The following is a 9854-nucleotide window of genomic DNA, read 5'->3' as shown; positions in this document are numbered from 1 at the left end:
ACTTTGATAGCGATGTTTAATTTATTTATTTGATGCTTACTTTGTTATTTGTATTTGGTACTAAGTAATATTTAACAATACAGTTAGACTAAGTAATAAATAATTACTGAAACGATAGAGATTCTTGTCTTCAAAAGCTCGTCCAGCTTCCACATTGTTGCAATCAGCAATCAGCAATAAAAGTAGGTATAACTTTTAGCTACAAGTTTGTACGGAACCCTCGGTGCGCGAGTAGTAGTCACACTTGTCCGATTAATATAATCTTATAATTAAGTATAATTATTCACTCCATTTTAGGAAAGCGTAAATAACTTCACTTCACAATGCTCGTAACTAGTGGTCCGGCTCGCGTATTTTGTATAAATAACGTTTTTCTAATTGTAATTATTATTTTTAATGGTCATGATATATAATTTTATAATCCTTGTAATGAGCCTTGGTTAATTTGATATCGATATCACCGTGTTTCTTTTATAACTTCACCTATCTATATTCTAAGAACACTTGTGTTAGCAAGATAAATCTGACGATATCTGGAAGAGTCTAGTTAATGAGAATATTGCATAGATACGAGTACATAGGTACATACTAGATACGCGCGAAAAACATAACCCTCCTTAGCAGTCAGGTAATAAAAACACAAAGAATCTTTTTAATATTTTTTATGACCGCCTGTCCGTTTGTCCGGGCTAAATTTTGGAACGGTTCAAATCGATCAAACCGATTTTATTCGATTTTTATATCGATTATATTCGATCGATGGTACGTTCACGGGAATTATATAGAGGAGGTTTAGGAGAGGAAAAATTCATTTCTCCCGCGGGATGAGAACTGAATTTTACGCGGACGATAATGATATAGTAAACGTATTCAATTTGTACCTACTGTATGCTATGTATTACAGAATTGAAATAACGCGCTCAACAAAATATCAGGTGTGGCGCTGCTGCAGGGCCTGAGAGGGGAGAGGACAGGGGGAGCGGGGGCGGGCGACTGAGCGGGGGCCGGGGCATCTCCTTACTTATCAAACAGATATCTGGTAAAAATCTTCATCACATGTCTGCCGTCACATTCACAAGACATCCAATCATGTTTTTATTTTTAAAGAAAGTGAGTAAATATCTTATGCACTATTACTTGTGACGGTCTCTGCACTAATTTTTAGTGAATTTAATGGATATACCTACACATACACAACACTTACCTACTATTGTACCTATGTAGCTATTGTTAGTAGAAGTCACGTGATTTCGTATTCGTTATTTATTTAATGCTAACTGGTCAAAAGTAAAATTGTAGGTAAAACATGTCATCCGGTGGCTATTGACAACTATTCCAGAATGCTGCGTTACCAATGGGCTTATCGGACATTTGTATTTTGTCGGAATCACGGAATACGAAAAATGCAGATGTTATTGATTTTATGCTATTTGTACTAAATACGTCAAAGTTACTGAATAGGCCAGTTTTACACCCTAAGCATATGTTTTATAATTTGTATAGGTTTTACAGATTAATCAATGATATACAGATGGAGCGTTCGGAACACGACGGTGTCGTAATACATTCTCGAGTCAGTGCGACACGGAGCGCCGCATCAGTAACTTTCAATTTTATTCCAGAAAAATATATTTTTAATTATTTTAAAAACTGTTCGCAAAATCTAAAGAAATAAGATGGAATATTTTTTATTGGTAATTATTGATTATTATATTAATTTACGTAATTTTTATTAGTGTCAAATTTTGAAATACAAATTATGAAAAAGGTTTGTATGTGCGGTTGTCAAGGAGACGCGTGACGTTTTTTTTAATGGGGTTCACCGGCTTTAGTAGTTGCTTTAAGGACTCACTTCATTAGGTTGCCTGGCAGAGATCGCTTGTAGTAGTAGTAGGAGTAGTAGGAGAAGTGGCTACGACCGACTGAGCGTGTCGTGCCTTTTTGAACTGTTTTCATCATTTTTGTATTCTATGTGAAATGAAGCTTATTTATATTTCATTTTAGACTGCTACGTAGACAAAGTAATAAAGTAAGGTATTACGAGTGTATGGGTTTCACAGAGTAGCGATACTCTCTACTGTACATTTGCTTTTAAATTATGGCAGGCGCTTAAAGATTAATTATGTAGACAGGCTACGGTAGTAAAACACCAACCGACTAAACGAAAACTTTTGAGAGTTGTTTTGAGTTCAGTGAAAAAAAAAATTATTATTATTATTATTATTAAAACATTGAGAAAAAAAAGATTATTATGCTACTAGCAGACGCCCGCGACTTCGTCCGCGCGAAACTCGGTGTAACCTTTCAACTACCCCTACCCTGACCCTAATCTACCCCTACACTAGGCCTATAGAAGCCTGCTGCAGACTAACCCACTTACTTTGACGGCCTCCGTGGCTCAGTGGTACGCGCGGTGGATTTATAAGATGGATGTCCTGGTTTCGATCCCCGGCTGGGCCGATTGAGGTTTTCCAGTCAGGCCAGTTACCACCCTACCGGCAAAAACGTAGGTAAAAAACCGGCAAAAACGTACGATGTCTTGTAGAAACCGGAAGGGATGTGGATTTTCAACCTACTCCTCACAAGTTAGCCCGCTTCCATCTTAGATTACATCATCACTTACCATCAGGTGATATTGTGTTCAAGGGCTAAGTTATAATGATTTAAAAATTAAAAAAGAACTTTGACGTATGTTATTTGACATATACGAAATTGAGATTGTATGTAAATCTTAAATGGTGAAATTGTCATTTGAATCATTAAATACTTAATAAATAATTTGCATGCCAAATTGGCAAATACATTTACCATCTACATCTACCGACCATCTGTATTGTATGTATAATGCATGTATCTGCAAATAAATAAATTGATTGATTGATAGATAGATTGATTGATTGTAACAAATGGTCATCCGGTGCCTACTGACAACCCTTAGTGGATATCACACAGTAGGTAGATGACATTTCTCAAATGATTTGATGTTTATTTTAATAGGTTGTTAATAAAGACCAAATTAGTGAATAGGCCAGACATGATGATAATATCAATAACATTTAGTTTATTTCAGAAATCACTTTAGCAGTTTAATCTTCAAAAAACCTTTAACTGAAGCTTTTAGGGTCAGTGGTATTATTTAGGGTTGTTACAGAGTTGCTATTCCAATGTTCACCGCTGCACTTTCTACCTTCTGCAATATTATATAATACCTCATCAATGCAACTCAAGGGCCGGGGATTATTTGGGCGAAAAGCTCTTCTCCCTCTTCCCGAAAGCTCTTAGGGGCTTACATTAATAGTTTTGATCATAGATTTACGAGTGTTGTGATATAATAACAATAATGAGTTAGTCGGTCCGTAACGAGGATTTATTTTATATGCGATCAAAATGAGAGTCAAATTTTCCTAAAATATTTTTACAATAAAGAGGCATTCTACAGTAACTAGAACATACAGCCGAAGACGTGTATTAACCTCGTCCGTATGTGCATTTTTTTAAATTACAATCTCTTCAACGTTTGAGTTACTGAAGCTGAAATTTGGTAGAGGTGTATGCATCTACATGCACAAACGAGGATGAATTTTTTATCGTCTATCGTGTCGGGGTATCGTTCTAAATCCATTTTTATCAATCGTGTAATACCGAGATATCGATGATATCGAAGAATACTTTGAATGAAATCGGTGCAGTGGAAAGAAAGTTAAAAAATGGCATTTTTTAAATAACAACCTGCACGTATAAAACAGGCAAAACGTTAAATATACTCATCTATAGATGGTAGAGATTTCTACTAATTGACTGTAAACTGATTAAAAGAACTGCTACAATAAAATGGCTAGTCTTGTTCCAGAAGACCGGAGTCTAAACAACTACAAAACATCAATACGAGTATTTTTTTAAGGCCAAGGTTTAAAATAGACTCCTAATCTTAAACATGGGCTACAGGGCTCTAGTCTTTTGGAACCAAAGCTCATTAAATCTGTATGTATAGAGACTGTTGCCCCAGACTCTCTTTCTTTTGTTAATTAATTAACACCTTGTATTGAGACTGTTCTCGATATCATTTGTTAATAATTTATTAAATACATAATAAAAAATGTAAAATTATATTTTTGACGAAGACCGGAGATTTAATATGTACATAGAGAGCCGCCGCGAACAAAGGGAACTACTTAGAAAGCTATTACAAATATTTTGAAAACATGTTTAAACTGAACGGATCTCATCTCATCTGATGTAGCGCTGGTGCATACAAACTGCTGTTTGTTTGCTTTACGTGAAATTCAGATTTTCACAAACCCCACTGGAACCACAGACAACATATGTACAAGTACAGAAGATTCACTCCGCAACGTCATCAGAACAAATAGCGACTCTCGCTACGACACAATACGGCGCAATTCAGTTCGAACTAAATTATTAGCGAGCCGTTTTATTTACCTTCAGTTTTTATTTTTATTATATTTGCTCAAACAACGTTAGGGTTGTCTTCAAATAAAAAATCGGCGAGCGACGAGCGGCGAGCGTGCTCAGACATGTACCTGTCGGTAGCGCTGTGATCTCAACCTGGGTCCAATTTCCTGCAAGGGTTAGTTTGGGCGTCGGCCGTGGCTAGTTACTACCCTACCGGCAAAGCCGTACCGCGACTTAGCATTCCGGTACGATGCTGTGTAGGAACCGTCAAGTAGCGTAGAAGTAGTAACTCTTACATCTAATGCTAGCCATACTCACGTTGCTGCAGCGCTTGCCGCAGCGAAGACATTTCATGTATGCGTCAAGTCGTGTCGTCATACACGTAGCGACAAACAAATGATCAATTATAGCCGTAGGTACTGCAGAAACATGGATTTACTTGATCGTCAATAGCTAGTTAGTTACCACCCTACCGGCAAAGGCGTGCCAAGATATTTGGCGTTCCGGTTCGATGTAGTGTGGAAACCGAGAGGGGTGTGGATTTTCATCGTACTCCACCTTTTCATTACGTTGCATCATCACTTACCATCAGGTGAAATTGTAATCAAGAGCTAACTTGTAAATAATAAACGAAATATTACATTGCACTTCTGATTATTGTGCGTTGCCGTAAGATGTTTCATACAAATAATACTGGATAGCCAAATTAAGTTGACCTTTACCTGCAAAATTAAAAACACTGCGCCAAAAATATTTCAATTTAATAGCAATCATAAATAATCGAGCTTCAGAGATGTATTATCATTTCATCATTCACCAGCAGGAAACTAATCTCAAAAGTAGGCTCAGCGCAGGCGTAGGCCACAACGCTAGGCAAGAAAGGCGGAATTTTATTGCATAAAATAACACGTAGAATAGACCTACAAAATACCAAACCTAAATCAATATCAATGAAAAACGAACTAAGTTCTATCTACAAACTTATTAGCAAGTGTATAAGGACATGACTACAATGCCCACCGACACCAACCCATAAAGAGACACCTCAACACATCAGGGAGCTTAAAAAGAGCATACAAAGCATTAAAACCACATAAGACGTGGATTAAGGGTCTCAGCGAATCGGATAGAGTCACACAAAATAGAAAAAAAATACTCCATAATATAGCCTCTACGTTTTATAAAACCTTATACGATGCCCCAGAAATAGAAAACGCAAGCACTCTGCATTTTCATGTCTCAGGAAAAACATATTAACACTACTGAAATCAATCCAATAGAAGAAACAGAAATTAAGCGCCTTAAAGTAGATAAAAGTCCAGGGCCGGACAATATGAAATGTAAAAAAGTGGCTTGTATCTTTCTTGCCATACCGCGGATGATTCTCTTCAATAAAACACTAGACACCTCTATTTCGCCTCAGCAGTGGTCAGAGTCGGATATTATATTGTTATATAAAAAGGGCAACCCCAACGACATAAGCAACTACAGGCCCATCAGCCTTCTGCCGTCGCTATATAAACATTTCTCTTCGGTATAAAAAATAGAATAAGCTCTACACTCGATTCACACCAGCCAATAGCACAAGCAGGCTTTCCGAAAGGATACTCTACAGTCGATCACATTCTCTCGGTAGAGCTACTTATTGAGAAGTACCAGAAATTCTAACGACCGCTCTACATAGCGTTTATAGATTACTAAAAAGCGTTTGACTGTATACTACATTCATCAATATGGGAAGCTCTATACTCGCAAAAGGTAGAGGCCAAATACATCAAAATGATAAAATACATTTATAAAAACAACACCAGTAGAGTAAAGCTAGAGTCAACGGGAACCCCCATTCCAATTAAAAGAGAAACCAAACAAGGCGACCCGCTGTCACCAACGATTTTCATTGCGGTACTAGAGACCGTTGTATGCAAGTTAAATTGTTAAAAGTAAACGGAAATTATATTAACCACCTGTGAGAATCGCTGACGATCTAGTCTTGTTCTCTGAACAAGTCTGAAAACAGCGTAGAGCACATGATTTACAATCTACAACGATCGAGCCGACAGTCTGGCCTAGAAATCAACTTCAATAAAACAAAATTGAATGAAGAAAAGAAATTTAAGTTGAAAATACTTCAATAGAATTTTTCGATACGTAGGCACACTTATCTGGCAAACAAGTCTCTTTAGATAACAAAAGCAAGCAATTGAATAAAGGATAAAGGGACATGGAAGAAATATACATTTTCGTTTTGTAACAAAATGATAATGTACAATATTAACCTATTTTTACATATTATCACTATAAGTTCTCTATGTATCATTTACTTATGTGCGAAATAAAGGGCTTTTTATTTTTATTATCTATAGTACATCACATCATCACAATTTCTAGAGCTGAACCGCGAGGCCTCTCCAAATAGCAATGAAACACCCTTGTCGGTCAGCGTTGACATGAGAGCCAACAAAATTAATAACCCGGATACCTAAGGTCGGTCAAAGTGGTATAGATCATGACGGACATCACTTAGTGGGACAACGTTATAGAACCAGAAGAAATACCCATATTCTTGGCAGATATATTCGACAGTCTAAACAGGATGCTCACCTGATGGTAAGTGAACAATCATCGCCTTTAAGCAGAGTAGTCCACAACATCTGCGTAACGCGTCCTACACATTGCCGGCCGCCGCCGCCGCCTGCGGAAATTAGGAAAGAAAAGAATATAAATTGCTTTAAAAATAATTTATATAAATACCTAACTCAACAGGCATTCTACAGTGTAAATGAGTATTTAACTTAATATTATTGTTATTTTCATACATATTTTAATTGTAAAGATGTAAATTTTAAATGGTGAAATTGTCATTTGAATCATTAAATACTTAATAAATAATTTGCATGCCTAATTGGCAAGATACATTTACCATCTACATCTACCGACCACCTATATAAATAATGCATGTATCTGCAAATAAATAAATTGATTGATTGATTGATTGATTGATTGCGAGTATGTCCGGACACATCGACACACATCACAACACGTCGCGGAGCTTCATGTGCCTGCAGTACACCGTACACCAGCACCCTCACACCGGAACAACAATGTTGCTCGGCGGCAGACATAAACGTCACAAAAAGAGCTTTGTCACAAAAAGCTGTACTACTAATAAATAAATCTGTAGAGAGGTAAATTCTGTACATGAAATATATTTCCAAGATAACTATCAGGGGGTGATTAGTGATCGATACTGATGCCAAAAATACAATCAGTAAAATTTTTGTATGTTCGTTATAGAAACAAAAACTACTCGACGGATTTTAACGAATCATGGTACAATTATTCTTCATCACGTTACGATCAGAGCAGTGAAGGGAAATGAATGTTGGGATAACGGGAGAAGTTACTCCATTTTATACAGCGATACTACTGTAATGGTTTTATTAAAGAGGTCTAAGGGCAAACGAAGTCGCGCGCGTCCGCTATTATTTTATAAAACATATTTAAGGACAATAAACACCCCCCCAGCCCTCAAGTAAGCGTAGCTTGCGTCGTAGCACAAATATTTCCCAGTGGGAATGGAACTCGCGACGGCTGCTGCGGCAAACGGCGCCAGCCACTGCTCCAAATGTCCGCGCTAAAGCCGGGCTAGATCCGCAGAACAGCCGAACTGCAAACATAAAGTAAATACAGTTGATATACGCGCTACTCACTCGTACATTTGTTGGCATATCGTCGACATGGCTCTCTGTACACGAGTATGTACCTTCTACCCGAATGATTCTGCAAACAGATTCCACACTGCGAATCACCGATATTAATTAAAGCTACGGATATGCGTTTCACAGGGTCTAAATCCTCCTTTACAGTGAAATGAGAAAGCTTAAATGTACTGGGAAATGGTAGTAATAATATAACTGTGAAAGTTTGTATGTTTGTTTAAAATTTAGTCACACAAAAGCTAATGAACGGATTTCGTTTATTCGGCATCCGAAATGGTTATTTATTGAAATAACGCATATAGTTATATATTTTCTTAACTTTTTGGCCAATTTATGTTTTCAAGAATTTTTTGAACGGATTATAATGAAATTTGGTAAGGAGATAATGATAATCCTTGTAGCAGTCCATAGCTACTTTAGATCTCGGACAAATGCACGGTTACGCAGGATTTGTGAAGATCCAGTATTAGACGCGGACGGAGTCGCGGGCGTGTGCTAGTCGACGTGTTGGGTATGTATCATCTGCACAGTTGCACACATTGAACAACAAAAATGCACACAAAGATATGTATTTATAGTTGCGTGGGTTGATACAGAGAGGTTTATATAAAAGTAGTGGGCGATGTTCACATACAAATGAAGAGTAAGCTCTGTCTTTCTGTTTGTAAAGGTTTCACGCTTAAATTACTAAAATTGTTACAAATATAAAACTAAAGGGGTGAAACGGGGGCGAAATTTGTACGATGAATTTGTAATTTTCAACCTATTATTTATGATTTTTTTGGAGATTAAACTTTATTGATACATACAATAATTTAATACAGTATTTGTTGAAGAGTGTAACTCACATAATTGGAGATTTGTTATTTAAAATATACTACTATCAAAAATTGGGGAACTGACGGAAATCGAACCCTGTCTTTGGGTCTCACGGCCAGGAGTTTAAAAAAATTATTTACATTAGATAACGTAAATAAATGTGCCGACGGATGAACAATATTAAGGTTAAAAGATGTATAGGTCAGAAATATTTCGTTTGGAAAATGTTAAATGGAAGCAGACAGAGTCGGGTGCATCAGTTGGTATTTCCAGGAACAGCAGTGGGCGGACGCATTCGAGGGCCTGCCCAGGCCGCCAGGGGTTCGGGGCAGGTGTAACGGAGTTTAACTGCGCTTCAACTCGAGAAATCCTACACTCCGTCCGCGAGTGGCATCGTGAGCTGAGCTGTCACTGCGATGCACTACTAGTGTCAGACTCCGAACTCTTAGAGGCACTTATCTGAATACTTTTTTGGGGTAGTGTTAAACTTAAACAGTTAATCCATCTGTAATTGTTCCGCTGAATTATCTACTCGTACTACAATGTCCTTATTCGTTCAAATAGAAAAATATAGAGTCCGAGCGCCTGGGTTCGGCCAAAAGTTTGCTGAAATTAGCTTCCGTGGTAAGTTTGGTGTCGTGTTAAATGTATTATTTTTTTCATGTAGCTTACTGCGCATCGTTTTAATTATTTTAAATATAATTTTTCATATTATATCATTATTGTTGAATGTGATGTATTTATTGTTGAATCTTTATTGTCTATGAATAATCAAGGCTTCATTATTTTGATGTGTTAAGTTTATTGATGTTGTGGCGAATTTCAAAGAGCTAGTGGTAAAGGCGCGCGGCATGTGGTTGGTTGCGTTTGTTGAAGAGCAAAGTTCTCTTCCCGCGAACTTCG

This window comes from Bicyclus anynana, chromosome Z (genome assembly GCF_947172395.1).
Source record: "Bicyclus anynana chromosome Z, ilBicAnyn1.1, whole genome shotgun sequence".
In the NCBI taxonomy this organism is placed as follows: domain Eukaryota; kingdom Metazoa; phylum Arthropoda; class Insecta; order Lepidoptera; family Nymphalidae; genus Bicyclus; species Bicyclus anynana.
Note: the sequence above shows the minus strand (reverse complement) of the source record.